This window comes from Anomaloglossus baeobatrachus, chromosome 6 (genome assembly GCF_048569485.1).
Source record: "Anomaloglossus baeobatrachus isolate aAnoBae1 chromosome 6, aAnoBae1.hap1, whole genome shotgun sequence".
NCBI classification, from domain to species: Eukaryota; Metazoa; Chordata; class Amphibia; order Anura; family Aromobatidae; genus Anomaloglossus; species Anomaloglossus baeobatrachus.
The window spans coordinates 488,371,130-488,388,865 of NC_134358.1; the positions used below are offsets into that span (position 1 = coordinate 488,371,130).

Sequence of the window (17,736 nt, forward strand, 5' to 3'; positions counted from 1 at the left end):
CCCGCCCCAATAGTGAAAGGCGGCCACAGCACGTGTGTGTACACTGCTCTGTGTATATACAGCACATGTGTATGTATACTCTGCTCTGTGTATATACAGCACGTGTGTGTACTCTGCTCTGTGTATATACAGCACGTGTGTGTACTCTGCTCTGTGTATATACAGCACATGTGTACTCTGCTCTGTGTATATACAGCACGTGTGTGTACTCTGCTCTGTGTATATACAGCACATATGTATGTATACTCTGCTCTGTGTATATACAGCACGTGTGTGTACACTGCTGTGTGTATATACAGCACATGTGTGTATACTCTGCTCTGTGTATATACAGCACATGTGTATGTATACTCTGCTCTGTGTATATACAGCACATGTGTGTATATATACTCTGCTCTGTGTATATACAGCACATGTGTATGTATACTCTGCTCTGTGTATATACAGCACATGTGTATATATACTCTGCTCTGTGTATATACAGCACATGTGTGTGTACACTCTGCTCTGTGTATATACAGCACATGTGTGAATACTCTGCTCTCTGTATATACAGCACATGTGTATGTATACTCTGCTCTGTGTATATAGAGCACATGTGTGTATACTCTGCTCTGTGTATATACAGCACATATGTGTGTATACTCTGCTCTGTTTATATACAGCACGTGTGTGTACACTGCATATATACAGCACATGTGTGTATACTCTGCTCTGTGTATATATAGCACATGTGTGTATACTCTGCTCTGTGTATATATAGCACATGTGTATGTATACTCTGCTCTGTGTATAAACAGCACGTGTATATATGTACTCTGCTCTGTGTGTGTGTGTGTGTGTGTATATATATATATATATATATATATATATATATATATATAAACAGCTCTTATGTATACACCAAAGACCACACCCCATACACTGAGAAAAGTGTGGATTTATAAACACAGCCCATGTATATACACAGCCCATGTATATACACCTCACCATGCATACTTACAGAACATGTGTATACACTGCACCCCACATACGTATGGCACATGAATATGTATACAGCATTTGTATACAAATCGAACTTTGCATACACTTGGCACGTGTACAGTACAGACCAAAAGTTTGGACACACCTTCTCATTCAAAGAGTTTTCTTTATTTTCATGACTCTGAAAATGGTAGATTCACATTGAAGGCATCAAAACTATGAATTAACACATGTGGAATGAAATACTTAACAAAAAAGTGTGAAACAACTGAAAATATGTCTTATATTCTAGGTTCTTCAAAGTAGCCACCTTTTGCTTTGATTACTGCTTTGCACACTCTTGGCATTCTCTTGATGAGCTTCAAAAGGTAGTCAACGGAAATGGTCTTCCAACAGTCTTGAAGGAGTTCCCAGAGATGCTTAGCACTTGTTGGCTTTTTTGCCTTCACTCTGCGGTCCAGCTCACCCCAAACCATCTCGATTGGGTTCAGGTCTGGTGACTGTGGAGACCAGGTCATCTGGCGTAGCACCCCATCACTCTCCTTCTAAAGGCTGCTTTACATGCTACGATTTATCGTCCTTTCGCATGAGCGATCGCACCCGCCCCCATCGTTTGTGCGTTACGGGCAATTTGTTGCCCGTGTCGCACAAAGTCGTAAACCCCCGTCACACGTATTTACCTTCCAAACGACCTCGCTGTGGGCGGCGAACATCCACTTCCTAAGGGGGAGGGACGTTCGGCGTCACAGCGATGTCACACAGCGGCCAGCCAATAGAAGCGGAGGGGCGGAGATGAGCGGGACGTAAACATCCCGCCCATCTCCTTCCTTCCGCATTGCCGTCGGGAAGCAGGTAAGCAATACTATCATGAGGATGTATAGGTATCCACATTATGTTCAGCTGTCTGCTGGTCAATGCTCACTTGTCTTACATGTCATCTGGCTCTAACCTTCTGACCCGATTCAAGAAATCCTTTCGTAAGTGGACAATTCTGATGGGGAATTCCTTCCCGGCCATGAAATCCGCCACCATTCCAGCTTTCAGGAGCTTCAGGTTGGTTGTAAGAAAAAGATGTCCAGACCACATCATCAGCCAAGATAGCCCAACCTACCTAGTAGGTGATACTAACTCCACTTCCAGCATTACTGAAAGTGGAGAGAATCCTGCAGATACAGAAGGTCCTGGAGATGCACACAAGGGGCTGCCAGAAGAAAGACCCCGGGATCATCTAAAAAGAAAAGCACCAATCTCCGAGGACATTCAGGTCGTGATGCTGCCACCAACTAAAATAGCCATTGCAGAAAACGTTTCGGAGCTATTTAGAGAAGGAACCCCTGTGTTGGAGACCCCACCAGTGGAGATGCCTGATTTCTGTAGTTAGGAGGACAACCAGTCTCCAGATCACTTCCATCCTGAGGAGCAAAGGCCAGATGGACATGCTGGACGACGAAATCATCAGCATGGCCCAGAAGCTACTGCACAGTCAGTTTAACAGTTATAATGGCCTGCAGCCCCCAACGGTTCTTTTAGTGCCAGGGTACAGCGTACTGAGGAATGCCATACAAATCCACTAAGATGAGGAGAGGGCACACTGGCTGACAACCTGCTTCAAAAATGGTAAAATCTTGGTAGCAGACAGCATCAAAACTAGAAATATGTCTTCATTCATCCGTCAGCAGATTAACAACATGTACAGTGAAGTGGTCGACGAGCCCCTGAAACATCTGAGCTTTCTCAGTGTGGATCAGCAGAAAAAACGCAATGACTGAGGGGTATTCGCTATAGCGTTTTCCTAGGGCTGGGCGGACTCGGACTGTAAAAGTCCGGATCCGTGCGCTTTCAAAGGTGCCCATCAAAGATGCCCGGGTGCCGGGCCTGGGATTCCGGGTGTTTGATCTGGATGTCGTCTGGATGTCGAGAAATTAAGAAAAAGAAAAAAAAAAGGAAAAATAAAGAAAGTAAGAATGAAGCGACCGCTTCATACTTACCAGCCTTCGTCATAGCGGCAAACTTTTTCCAGTTTGTGCATTCACTTCCTGTGCCACACATTATCTCATCGCATGGCTTTCTTCGCCCATTGGCCGGCCTGGCCTCTGTGAATTGTTGCAGTCAGATGTGCCCCCAGCCTGTGTAACAGCCTGTGTAACAGCATCTGACTGCAATCACTGACAGGTACTGTATGAGGATCTGTACCAAGGTTTAACGCAGGGTTCTCCCGGTATTCTGATACCCAGCACAGATAAAGTGATGCGTTTTGGTTTTTTTGCCAGGAGGTGCAGGATTAGGAGCAGGAATATGAAGTAAAAATTTCAGCACCAAATTTGCATCCCTTGGCCCAAAAATACAAAAAAAAGTTGTTTTTTTCTTCCAGGAGGTGCAAATTTGATGCTGAAACCTGGTGCAGACGATTTCAGCACCAAATATGCACCTCCTGGCAGAAAAGTGTGGCAAAGATCAAGGCAAAAAAATGTGTTTAAAAAAAGTGGGGTTTTTTTAAAGGAGGTGTAGGTCTATGAACTCAATGACCTCAGGACAGGTTACCTGCGATCACAGGTGAAGGACTGTGGGAAACTTCAACTGTGACCGCAAATGACCTGAGTGACGTCACCGCTCATTGCACAGTTCATTCATTCTCTGCACTCACAGAGGGCAGTCATGCTCTATGGCCGCTTGCTGTGACTCAGATGTAACAAAGCCAGGATAATCGTGGGACCTCGTGTGGATTACTTTGGGGTGTTAAAGGGGTTAATAAAGTGGTGAAAGAGGGTGTTTTTTGTATTTTATTCCAAATAAAGTATTTTTTCGATGTTTGTCTATGGATGCGACAATTCTGGGCAGCTGGAGGCTGATATTTTTAGGCTGGACCTCCCCAGCCTGAGAATATCAGCCCCCAGCTGTGGGACTTTATCTTGGCTGGGTATTAAAATTGGGAGGACCGCATGTCGTTTTTTTTAATTATTCATTTAAAGTAAAAAAAAAAAAAAGCCGCATGCGGTTACACTTTTTTTACACACAGCCAAGATAACCGCAGGACAAGGTTGGCACCCTGTAGCCATGGGCTTTATCTGTGCTCGGTGTCAGAATACGGGGGTGACCCTACACCAGTTGTTTTATTTATTTATTTTTACACCACGATACTGACTGTAGATGCTAGAGTGTATGTGCGTCTTCCAGGAAGACGTCATTTCAACATGCTCCTATGTTCAAAATGCTATTCGATGTTTCCAGCCAGAATAAACATTATTGTTCCAAGTCCATGTGAGCATGGATCTGTTTATAATAGACGCGGGGATCTGGGAGTGAGACCCGCAACTAGGGGGAGTGCAGATGGGGACGCAGTCCCTTTGCATGATTATGGTGGCCCACTAATCTGGAATAAGCTCATACATTCTAGGATCACAGTAGATGCTAGAATGTAGGGACTCCTTCAGTTACACTGCTTTCCACGCCCACTGGCTGTCCTGGCACCTGTGATTGGATGCAATCAACTGACACGCTGCCATTCCGGGGGCGACTGGCTGCAACCAATCACAGGTCCCGGTGGGCGCGTAAAGGAGTGCATATGCGATGAACGTAATGCACGGCACCAGAAGTGAATGCGAGGCCTGGGAGCAGTGTACAGGCATTCCGGAGCCTTGGTAAGTATAGCCCGCTTGCTCACATTCCCCTATCTCTTCTACCACCATTTTTAATCTCCGGATTCTGATCCCCATAGACTTATATGTGGACCGGCCTTGTGACCGATCTCTTCATGCACCGTGGATCTGGGACCAGTGAGCTGTAGGAGATCACTCTCCTCAGCTTCTCCGTCCATGGAAGCTGAGGAGAGCGATCCCTGCAGGTGCCCATCGGTAAGTCACTGCCCCAGATCATCCGTCACCCTCCTCCATCTGCTGCGCCCCTGCATCCGCCGCTGCGCTCCTCCTTCCGCTGCCCCCTTGCATCCGCCGCCGCCCTCCCCCTTCAGCCTCTGCACCCCTGCATCTGCCGCCGCTGCGCCCCTGCATCTGCCACCGCTCTCCCCATCAGCCTCTGCTCCCCTGCATCTGCCACCGCTGCGCCCCTGCATCTGCCACCGCTTTCCCCATCAGCCGCTGCGCCCCTGCATCTGCCACCGCGCTCCCCCATCAGCCACCGCACTCCCCCATCAGCCACCGCACTTGCAGACAGGAGTGTGCGGATGTGCCAGATCATGCGACGCGAGATTCGTGCATCGCTCTCACATGTGGCACTTGCCTTAAGGCTATGTCCGCACGTTGCTTTTTACCTGCTTTTTTGCTGCTTTTTCAACTGCAGCGTTTAATGCCAAAATGGATGTGTTCTGCTTTTCAAGCAAAGTCTATGGGAATTTGGGTTTCTTGTCCGCACTATGCAGTTCAAACTGCAGCCTTTTTGTTGCAGAACTTTGGTCAAAAACTCAGCTTTGCAGTGAAAAACCCAAATGGCAAAAACAATTGACATGTCAGTTGTTTTTGCCATTTGGGTTTTGCACTGCAAAGCTGAGTTTTTGACCAAAGTTCTGCAACAAAAAGGCTGCAGTTTGAACTGCATAGTGCGGACAAGAAAACCAAATTCCCATAGACTTTGCTTGAAAAGCAGAACAGAACCATTTTGGCATTAAACGCTGCAGTTGAAAAAGCAGAAAAAAGCAACATGCGGACATAGCCTAAAGCGGGCTTTACACACTGCGATATCGCCCGAATTTTGTCGTTGGGGTCACGGTTTTGGTGACGCACTTCCGCAATCGTTAGCGATATAGCTTTGTGTAACAGCGTTCAGCGATGTAAAATCGTCGCAAAAGCGCGATTTATCGCTAATCGGCTACACGGGTCCTAATTCCCAAAAATCGTTACTTCAGCAGTAACGAGGTTGTTCCTCGTTCCTGCGGCATCACACATCGCTGCGTGTGACGCCGCAGGAGCGAGGAACGTCTCCCTACCTGCCTCCCGGCCGCTATGCGGAAGGAAGGAGGTGGGCGGGATGTTACGTCCCGCTCATCTCCGCCCCTCCGCTGCGATTGGGCGGCGGTTCAGTGACGTCGCTGTGACGCCGCACGGACCGCCCCCTTAGAAAGGAGGCGGTTCGCCGGTCACAGCGACGTCGCCGGACAGGTAAGTATGTGTGACGGCTCTGGGCGATGTTGTGCGGCACGGGCAGCGATATGCCCATGTCGCGCAACAGATGGGGGCGGGTACGCACACTAGCGATATCGGGACCGATATCGCAGTGTGTAAAGTAGCCTTTAGGCCGCTTTACACGCTACGACATCGCTCAAGTGATCTCGTTGGGGTCACAGAATTTGTGATGCACATCCGGCCGCTTTAGCGATGTCGTTGCATGTCACACCTATGAACGATTTTGCATCGCAAAAACGTGAAAAATCGCTAATCGGTGACATGCCCCCCTATTCTCGAATATCGCTGCTGCTCGGTGTACGAAGTAGTTAGTCGCTACTGCGATAGCACACATCGCTATGTGTGACACCACAGGAACGAGGAACCTCACCTTACCTGCGGCCGCCGGCAATGCGGATGGAAAGAGGTGGGCGGGATGTTCAGCCCGCTCATCTCCGCCCCTCCGCTTCTATTGGGCGCCCGCTTAGTGACGTCACTGTGACGCCGAAAGAACCACCCCCTTAGAAAGGAGGCGGTTCGCCAGTCACAGCGACGTCGCTAGGCAGATAAGTAGTGTGATGGGTCTGAGCGATGTTGTGCGCCACGGGCAGCGATTTGCCCGTGTCGCTCAACCGATGGGGGCGGGTATGCACACTGGCGATCTCGGTAACGATATTGCAGCGTGTAAAGCGGCCTTTAGTGTCAGTTGCAGGCGCTCTATTTATTTATTTATTTTTACTGACGTCCATATTTTTCATTTTGCCAAACTAATATTTTTTTGTATGGGGGGGTCTAGTTTCCAAAATGGGGTCACATGTTGGGTAGCTCCACTGTTTCGGCACATCAGGGGGATGTCCAAATGCAACATGGTGCGGCTAACGATTCCAGCTAAATTTCCATTTAAAAAGTCAAATGACGCTACTTCTCTCTGGAGCTCTGCTGTGCGGCCAAACAGTGGTTTTCTGTCACAATTGAGGAATCAGCTTACTCAGGACAAATTGCCCAACAAATTTTGCCGTCCATTTTATCCTGTTACCCCTGTAAAAATTAAAAAATTGAGCCTAAAATAACATTTTTGTGGAAAAAAAAAAGTACTTTTTTGTTTTTATGGCTCAATGTATGAAGCACGTGAGGGTTCAAAGTGCTCATTACCCATCTAGATTTATGCCATGGGGGGTATAGTTTCCAAAATGAGGTCACTTGTGGGGGAGCTCCATTTTTTAGCCTCTCAGGGGGTCTCTAAATGCAACATCACACTAATGATTCCAGACAATTTGCTTTCAAAAATTCAAATGATGCTCTTTCCCTTCCGAGTCCTGCCGTACGTCCAAACAATTGATGTCCACCACATATGAGATATCGGTGTACTCAGGAGAAATTGCACAATTAAATTTATGGTGCATTTTTTCCTGATACCCTTGTGAAAATGCTAAATTTTATTGCTAAAGTAACATTTTTGTGCAAAAAAAGTAAAATTTTCATTTTTTCCTTCCACATTGCTTTGGTTGCTGTGAAGCTCCTAAAGGGTTAATAAACTTCTTGGATTTGGTTTTGAGCAGAGTGAGGGGTGCAGATTTTAGAATGGGGTCACTTTTGGGTATTTTCTGTCGCCTAGGTTTCTCAAATCACTCCAAATGTGATGTGGTACCTAAAAAATTTTTTTTTTGTAAATTTTGTTGGAAAAATGAAAAATTGCTGATGAGCTATGAACCCTTCTAACTTCCTAACGAAAAAACATTTGTTTCGAAAATTGCACTGGTGTAAAGCAGACATATGGTAAATGTTATTTAGTAATTAGTTTGTGTGACATAACTCTCAGATTTATGGGCATAAAATTTCAAATTTTGAAAATTGCGAAATTTTCCCCGAATTTCTGAAATTTTCACAAATAAACGCAAAACATATTGGCCTAAATTTACCACTGACATGAAGTACAATATGTCACGAAAAAACAATGTCAGAATCGCCAGGTTCCGTTGAAGTGTTCCAGATAAACTGACACTGGTCAAAATTGCAAAAAATGGCCCGGTCTTTAAGGTGAAAACAGGCTGGGGGCTGAAGGGGTTAATCAATGCAGAATCACACCATGCGCAGAATTATTAGGCAAATGAGTATTTTAATCACATGATACTTTTTATACTTGTTGTCCTTCTCCAAGCTGTATAGGCTGAGAGCCAACTACCAATTAAGTAAATCAGGTTATGTGCATCTCTGTAATGAGAAGAGGTGTGGTGTAATGACATTAACACCCTATATAAGGTGTGCTTAATTATTAGGCAACTTCCTTTCCTTTGGCAAAATGGGTCAGAAGAGAGATTTGACGGGCTCTGAAAAGTCCAAAATTGTGAGATGTCTTGCAGAGAAATGCAGCAGTCTTGAAATTGCCAAACTTTTAGAGCGTGATCACCGAACAATCAAGCGTTTCATGACAAATAGTCAACAGGGTCGCAAGAAGCGTGTTGGGCAAAACAGGCGCAAAATAACTACCCATGAATTGAGGAAAATCAAGCTTGAAACTGCCAAGATGCCATTTGCCACCAGTTTGGCCATATTTCAGAGCTGCAATGTTACTGGAGTATCAAAAAGCACAAGGTGTGCCATACTCAGGGACATGGCCAAGGTAAGGAAGGCTGAAAAACGACCACCTTTGAATAAGAAACATAAGATCAAACGTCAAGACTGGGCCAAGAAATATCTTAAGAATGATTTTTCAAAGGTTTTATGGACTGATGAAATGAGAGTGACTCTTGATGGGCCAGATGGATGGGCCAGAGGCTGGATCAGTAAAAGGCAGACAGCTCCACTCCTACTCAGACGACAGCAAGGTGGAGGTGGGGTACTGGTATGGACTGGGATCAAATATGAACTTGTGGGACCTTTTTGGGTTGAGGATGGAGTGAAGCTCAACTCCCAGAGCTACTGCCAGTTTCTGGAAGACAACTTCTTCAAGCAGTGCTACGGGAAGAAGTCAGTATCATTCAAGAAAAACATGATTTTCATGCAGGACAATGCTCCATCACATGCATCCAACTACTCCACAGCGTGGCTGGCCAGTAAAGGTCTAAAAGATGAAAAAATAATGACATGGCCCCCTTGTTCACCTGATCTGAACCCCATAGAGAACCTGAGGTCCCTCATAAAATGTGAGATCTACAGGGAGGGAAAACAGTACACCTCTCGGAACAGTGTCTGGAGGCTGTGGTGGCTGCTGCACGCAATGTTGATCGTTAGCAGACAAAGCAATGACAGAATCTATGGATGGTCAGCTGCTGAGTGTCATCATAAAGAAAGGTGGCTACATTGGTCACTCATTTTTTTGTGCATGTCAGAAATGTTTATTTCTAAATTAGAGCAGTTACAGTGCCTACAAGTAATATTCAACCCCCTGCAGATTTAGCAGGTTTGATAAGATGCAAATAAGTTAGAGCCTGCAAACTTCAAACAAGAGCAGCATTTATTAACAGATGTATAAATCTTACAAACCAACAAGTTATGTTGCTCAGTTTAATTTTAATAAATTTTCAACCTAAAAGTGTGGGTCAATTATTATTCAACCCCTAGGTTTAATATTTTGTGGAATAACCCTTGTTTGCAATTACAGCTAATAATCGTCTTTTATAAGACCTGATCAGGCCGGCACAGGTCTCTGGAGTTATCTTGGCCCACTCCTCCATGCAGATCTTCTCCAAGTTATCTAGGTTCTTTGGGTGTCTCATGTGGACTTTAATCTTGAGCTCCTTCCACAAGTTTTCAATTGGGTTAAGGTCAGGAGACTGACTAGGCCACTGCAACAACTTGATTTTTTCCCTCTTGAACCAGGCCTTGGTATTCTTGGCTGTGTGCTTTGGGTCGTTGTCTTGTTGGAAGATGAAATGACGACCCATCTTAAGATCCTTGATGGAGGAGCGGAGGTTCTTAGCCAAAATCTCCAGGTAGGCCGTGCTATCCATCTTCCCATGGATGCGGACCAGATGGCCAGGCCCCTTGGCTGAGAAACAGCCCCACATCATGATGCTGCCACCACCATGCTTGACTGTAGGGATGGTATTCTTGTGGTCGTATGCAGTGCCATCCAGTCTCCAAACGTCACGTGTGTGGTTGGCACCAAAGATCTCGATCTTGGTCTCATCAGACCAGAGAACCTTGAACCAGTCTGTCTCAGAGTCCTCCAAGTGATCATAAGTACGTTACTTATGGTATTGACTGAAACCAATGTCCCCACTGCCATGAGATCTTCCCGGAGCTCCTTCCTTGTTGTCCTTGGGTTAGCCTTGACTCTTCGGACAAGCCTGGCCTCGGCACGGGTGGAAACTTTCAAAGGCTGTCCAGGCCGTGGAAGGCTAACAGTAGTTCCATAAGCCTTCCACTTCCGGATGATGCTCCCAACAGTGGAGACAGGTAGGCCCAACTCCTTGGAAAGGGTTTTGTACCCCTTGCCAGCCTTGTGACCCTCCACGATCTTGTCTCTGATGGCCTTGGAATGCTCCTTTGCCTTTCCCATGTTGACCAAGTATGAATGCTGTTCACAAGTTTGGGGAGGGTCTTAATTAGTCAGAAAAGGCTGGAAAAAGAGATAATTAATCCAAACATGTGAAGCTCATTGTTCTTTATGCCTGAAATACGTCTTAATACTTTAGGGGAACCAAAAAGAATTCTGGTGGTTTGAGGTGTTGAATAATAAATGACCCTCTGAATAAACTTTTCACAATTTAAAAAAAAAAAAAATAAAAAAAGAAATAACATTCATGACATAACATGCATTTCACACTTCCAGGCTGATCTACAGTCCAAATGTCACAATGCTAAGTTAATTCCAAATGTGTAAACCTGCTAAATCTGCAGGGGGTTGAATACTACTTGTAGGCACTGTATATTTACCTGGTGAAAATAAACAAGTGAGATGGGAATATATTTGGTTTTTATTAAGTTGCCTAATAATTCTGCACAGTAAGAGTTACCTGCACAAACAGATATCCTCCTAAGATAGCCAAATCTAAAAAAAACACTCCAACTTCCAAAAATTTTAAGCTTTGATATTTATGAGTCTTTTGGGTTGATTGAGAACATAGTTGGTGAACAATAATAAAAAAAATCCTCTAAAATACAACTTGCCTAACAATTCTGCACACAGTGTATAAAGTGTTTTCTGTTATTTTGTACACAGGGGTGTGAACCAGAACAAGATCGACCCCCAAGTTGTGGCTATAATAAATGTCGGTTTGTCACCATGGACCCAAATATATTCCAGGTAAGAAAAATATTACAAGTCGTATTGACCGATAGTAAATCTTGTGCATGTTTCTGATATGTAATATTCAGCTGCTCCATGACCAGTTCTGTTTCCTTTTTCTACAGATCATCGCTCCAGAGCGGGGTCCCACTGTGCCCCCACAATGAAGTTGGGGTACAGTTGGGGATGACTGTGGCAGCCGCCATGTCAGGAGCAAGTGGGCCGCTCTTCAGTGCGATCCAGATTCCGGGCTCGGTCTCTGTTCTCATTACTTTCCGCAGTCAGATGTAATCACAGAGTAAGTAAATCTTCTGCTGCATCCACCCCGATTTACAGCACATGCTGCCATTATCCAGCACAGGGCCCATCATCATCATCATCATCAGGGCCGCATGACTTATTACATCGCACGACTGGTGGGAACTTGTACATTAGACATCGTGTATGAAATTAATGAATATAACCAGCCGTGTATATGAGCCTCCTCCGTTATCCTGATTGTATATTTAGTACTGAAGGTGGTGACCCCAGGATATTTTGAGGTGCAGTATTGCAATAGTATTAGTAACACTGTCTTTTGTATATTTAAAGTCAGCTTGCTCCCAGCTGCCATACTCAGACCCGGACTGATAATCTGGCACAGCGGACATTTGCCCACTGGGCCACTGTGTAAATATGTAAAGTGGGCTACCGCAGCGACTGCTCTTCCAGCCACCAGCCTTTTTAAAACTCTGGTTACCATCCCCTTTAAGACTCCAGCAGTGGCGGCCATTGTCTGTGTGTGCAAGCGGCGGCCTGTGTTAGAGCAGTGGCACTCACTCCACTAACATAGGCCCTGTGGTGCACAATGCTCTTTGTGTCTGACACTGGCCATTGCCAGAGTCAGAACATCTTTTTATGGGTGGAGTTCGCCCTGTCCTCACCAGTCCTGGGGATACTGCTCCTCTGCACATCCCACACCTGACCCTGGACCCAAAGCAGCACTCTATGATTCTCCCTATCTCAGGGATCTGGGTGAGTTGCTTTCAACATGGAAACTTTTTTATGTATATACAGCAGTCACAATATCGCCTATATAATATACAGTTAGGTCCAGAAATATTTGGACAGTGACACAATTTTCGCGAGTTGGGCTCTGCATGCCACCACATTGGATTTGAAATTAAATCTCTACAACAGAATTCAAGTGCAGATTGTAACGTTTAATTTGAAGTTTTGAACAAAAATATCTGATAGAAATTGTAGGAATTGTACACATTTCTTTACAAACACTCCACATTTTAGGAGGTCAAAAGTAATTGGACAAATAAACCAAACCCAAACAAAATATTTTTATTTTCAATATTTTGTTGCGAATCCTTTGGAGGCAATCACTGCCTTAAGTCTGGAACCCATGGACATCATCAAACGCTGGGTTTCCTCCTTCTTAATGCTTTGCCAGGCCTTTACAGCCGCAGCCTTCAGGTCTTGCTTGTTTGTGGGTCTTTCCGTCTTAAGTCTGGATTTGAGCAAGTGAAATGCATGCTCAATTGGGTTAAGATCTGGTGATTGACTTGGCCATTGCAGAATGTTCCACTTTTTTGCACTCATGAACTCCTGTGTAGCTTTGGCTGTATGCTTGGGGTCATTGTCCATCTGTACTATGAAGCGCCGTCCGATCAACTTTGCGGCATTTGGCAGAATCTGGGCTGAAAGTATATCCCGGTACACTTCAGAATTCATCCGGCTACTCTTGTCTGCTGTTATGTCATCAATAAACACAAGTGACCCAGTGCCATTGAAAGCCATGCATGCCCATGCCATCACATTGCCTCCACCATGTTTTACAGAGGATGCGGTGTGCCTTGGATCATGTGCCGTTCCCTTTCTTCTCCAAACTTTTTTCTTCCCATCATTCTGGTACAGGTTGATCTTTGTCTCATCTGTCCATAGAATACTTTTCCAGAACTGAGCTGGCTTCATAAGGTGTTTTTCAGCAAATTTAACTCTGGCCTGTCTATTTTTGGAATTGATGAATGGTTTGCATCTAGACGTGAACCCTTTGTATTTACTTTCATGGAGTCTTCTCTTTACTGTTGACTTAGAGACAGATACACCTACTTCACTGAGAGTGTTCTGGACTTCAGTTGATGTTGTGAACGGGTTCTTCTTCACCAAAGAAAGTATGCGGCGATCATCCACCACTGTTGTCATCTGTGGACGCCCAGGCCTTTTTGAGTTCCCAAGCTCACCAGTCAATTCCTTTTTTCTCAGAATGTACCCGACTGTTGATTTTGCTACTCCAAGCATGTCTGCTATCTCTCAGATGGATTTTTTCTTTTTTTTCAGCCTCAGGATGTTCTGCTTCACCTCAATTGAGAGTTCCTTAGACCGCATGTTGTCTGGTCACAGCAACAACTTCCAAATGCAAAACCACACCCCTGTAATCAACCCCAGACCTTTTAACTACTTCATTGATTACAGGTTAACGAGGGAGACGCCTTCAGAGTTAATTGCAGCCCTTAGAGTCCCTTGTCCAATTACTTTTGGTCCCTTGAAAAAGAGGAGGCTATGCATTACAGAGCTATGATTCCTAAACCCTTTCTCCGATTTGGATGTGAAAACTCTCATATTGCAGCTGGGAGTGTGCACTTTCAGCCCATATTATATATATAATTGTATTTCTGAACATGTTTTTGTAAACAGCTAAAATAACAAAACTTGTGTCACTGTCCAAATATTTCTGGACCTGACTGTATATAGATTGCTGAATGTACATTATATAGGTGATACTGTGACTGCTGTATGTACATTAGGCAGGGTTCTCAGTATTTTGGAAGCTACGTATTTTCGCTATGTACAAAATGCTGAATTCTACAGTACAAGCACAGTGGATGGGATTTATAGAAATCTTCTGCCCCCTGTGCTTCTTTTTTCCGCAACGTAAACTGACATGTGGTGCTGCTTTCCGAGCTGCAGCATGTCAATTTTTGCTCGCAGAGACACGAGTGTTCCCAGCCGGAGAACACAGAGAAAGTCCGCAGAGGCCCTGGGGAAAATCTGTTGTTTATAGGTCATTTAACATGTCAAAAATATTTTTTACAAGAATGAAGAAATTTCCTTTGATAAAGTGATTTGCAAAGTTTCATAAATTTCTATGTTGCACAAGATTATTTTTTTTTTAAAAAAAAAAAAAAAGCTTAGTCACTCTTTAATTTAATCCTTTTACTAATTGAAATGTTGGTCCTGTACTATTCAGATGCCCAGAAGAAATTTTTGCCTACACCTTCCAACATACATTCTGTAGCTATAAGAGTCATAACGTTTTAATCTCATGAGAAAGTCACTTTGCGATATTTCTGAGTATTTGTTGTGAGACATACTAAATATCCTGTATTTTTGGCACTATAAGACTCATTTCCCCCCCTCCAAACTTGGGAGCTAACTGGGAGTGCGTCTTACAGTCCAGATGAACCTGTCTCATTGTATGGGGCGGGGGTGGCTGTGGAGCGGCTCACAAGAGGCAGGAGCAATGTCAACGCTGCAAAGGCCCCTTTTAAAGGGATGGCTACTGTCACATGGTGTTTGGCTCTAAAGTCACTGAGTTTCATGGCAGTATCTGACTCTGTTCACACTGTAGAATCTGACACTCCATACTCTGCCTTCTCTGGTACTTCTGAGTTGTACAGACAGGTTTGGGCGTCCACCAGATGTGTGCTCATTAGTGATCAGGCTTGCAGGAGTTTATCTCTGCTAGTCTGCTGGTTACCTCTTGGATCACATGTTGTGGGAGACCTATCACTTTTACGCCACACTTTTTTAAGATGATGGAGCCTGTCTTCCCATGCCGACTATAGCTTTTGCTAAACTGGTCTGTGTGCTGTTGTGTTGTTGTTGCTGGTGATTTATTGTTTGCTGCTTAGTGTGCTGTGGAAATCCTTTCGTTGTCTGATTATTTCCTTACTGCTATTTATCTCCTCCTTATCCCATACTGTTTTATATCTCCGTGTGTGCTAGCTGAGGGATTGAATTTTTGTTTTCCCAATTTGTTTTTATCTGTGGGTTCAACCACTTCTGTCTCAGGTCCTCCCCTGGGGTGGGGGTGAGGGGGTATTAGATCAGGGCTGGCCAGGAGCAGGGCAATGAAGGTGGCTCAGACATCTTCATTATTGTATCTCTGGGATTAGGAACAGCTAGGTCCCTTTAGCCTGAGGGTGAGTCTAGGAGTCCCGATCCCCTGTTATACCCTCAAACCAGTAATACACCGCCTGGGACCGGGTACCCCATAACCCTGGGCGACATAGGCAACTGAACAGGGGATATGCCATGATTCAGTGTATCTCTTTCATCGTCATTAGACAAAAGTAAAGTTTCAGTCTAAGAACTGTAGTTTGTGGCAGCACAATTCTAACATTTTAATCCAACATCAGTTTCTTTGCTATATTTTGCATTTAACCTTTAGATTGCATTCTAAAGGTTATTTAGGCAGAAATACATTTTGTGTAATCAATGCTGACATTTGATCATACCCCATATATCAAAACAGTTATTCTATTACTGTGAAATGGTGATAATTAGAAACAAAACAAGTAATTGATAAAAAAAACAGCAATTGTAGTATTTTTAGTATTTTTCGAGCAGTGTGTGGTCCCATCAGTAAAATGGAGATGAATTGCATTCTTTTCTTGGCTTCTTAATTGTCATATTTTTCAATTTAAATTTAAATTTCATATGTATTGTATTTATAATAAAATATTGGATTTTCTTGGCTGATCCTTCTATGTCCAGCACTTTTTTTCTTCTTGATGGTCCTCATTGCAGCTCCCAGCACAATGGGTGGCCTAGAGCTTTGCTGTGTAGCCACAACTGTATTGGACAAGCCCTATCAATATAAATGTCCTGCTTTTAAAAAGAATGTGTCAGCAGGTTTTTGCTACCTCATCTGAGAGGAGCATGATGTAAAGACAGTGACAGTTCCAGGTTTTCGTGGGCCCCGAGCGAAAGAGTCTTAGTGAACCCCATGCACACGCAGATGCACACATACAGGCATACGTACATATGCATATTTGAAGACAAATTCACAAAAATACATAGAAACAGACATAAACCTATACACAGTCACATACCTTGACATACATAGATACACACATCATACATGGGCACACAGACACGTTACAGATCATTTTAAAATGAGGAAGTCGGCAGCAGCCTCACTGACCTCCCTCGCTTGTCTCCTTCCCAGTGCTCCTGGGCATGTGGCTGTGCAGGCCTTGCTGTGTGATGGCCATCACTAACAGACATGGCCACGCACAATGCACACCGACACTTCTGTATATGACACGACCTCGCCGGGGCCGTGAGGTGATTCGTTACCAGGCAGCGGTTCTGCTCCTGGGGCCCGGCTCCGTGACCCCGGCAGTGTCACTTAGGGAATAGGAAGGGGATGATGATAGTTTATTTGTGACACCATCTGTGGTATGTGGCAAGTTAGGTGCCTCCGCTGCGGGATGGGGCTTCCCAGGGCAAATGGTGACGCAGAGTAGATGGTGTAGCTCTGCACAGGTAGAGCTGGGCCCCAGGGCGGATGGGGGTGGTAGTAATCTATGATGGTGGGCGCAGGCGAATAACAGAGTGACACAGGGATGCAGTCTCAAGGTTTTTACTCACTGTAGAAGGTTCCAGGATAACACGACATGTCAGTGACTGCCTTTAGAGTGCTGGGTTCCACTGTGATGTGCTCCAGCCAATCCCAGGTAGTTTGGAGGTCGAGTCCGGTGCACCATTCTTAAGTGTACCTTCCCTGGTCGTCTTCTTGCACTTCCTTTTCCCTCCTGCCTTGCACCCTCGCTCACTGAACCCTGAGCCAGTGCCCATGGACCCTGTTGGGTGGCATGAAGCTTCTATCCCTTGGTCTTTTTGGGTCACCTTCCAGCGAATTCGTGTGCAGATGTGGCTTCGGTGCTTGAAGTCACCTCAGCCACTGGTTTTGTTAGTGGAGTCCGTAGGTTCTTCTCCTCTAGCCTAGGGACCAGTCCCCGTGTTGCAACCTAGTCCTTCCACCCATAGATTATATGTGGAACAAGCCTATGGAAGGTTAATTCCCGTGGTCTCTAGGACCCCGTCAGTCTGTGCCCGGGCTGAGCTGAACCAGCTCCAGGCCGCAGGTCTTTGCTCCTCCACTGCTCCAACTCACTCCAGACTGCTACTCTCCACACTTCACACTGTGTTACTGTAATGCTGCCACCAGGGGGAGCCAGAGCTCTGTAGCATAATACACTACACAGAGCAATGAGAACCAGGAAGTGAATTCACAGCGTTCTCATGCATTACCTCAAAGCACAGCTGAGAAGCAGAGCTGCAGAGCATGCAAGGAATAGTCAGACAGGCTGGGTCAAACACCATACGGGCAGAAGCAGGACTGGAGGAACG

General features: G+C 45.1%; 1 protein-coding gene across 1 annotated transcript in view; it reads right to left on the reverse strand.

The window, feature by feature from the left end:
• Positions 1-17,736, reverse strand: part of CDCA7L (cell division cycle associated 7 like) — a 161,178-nt gene that overhangs the window by 69,009 nt on the left and 74,433 nt on the right. The window lies entirely within an intron of this gene.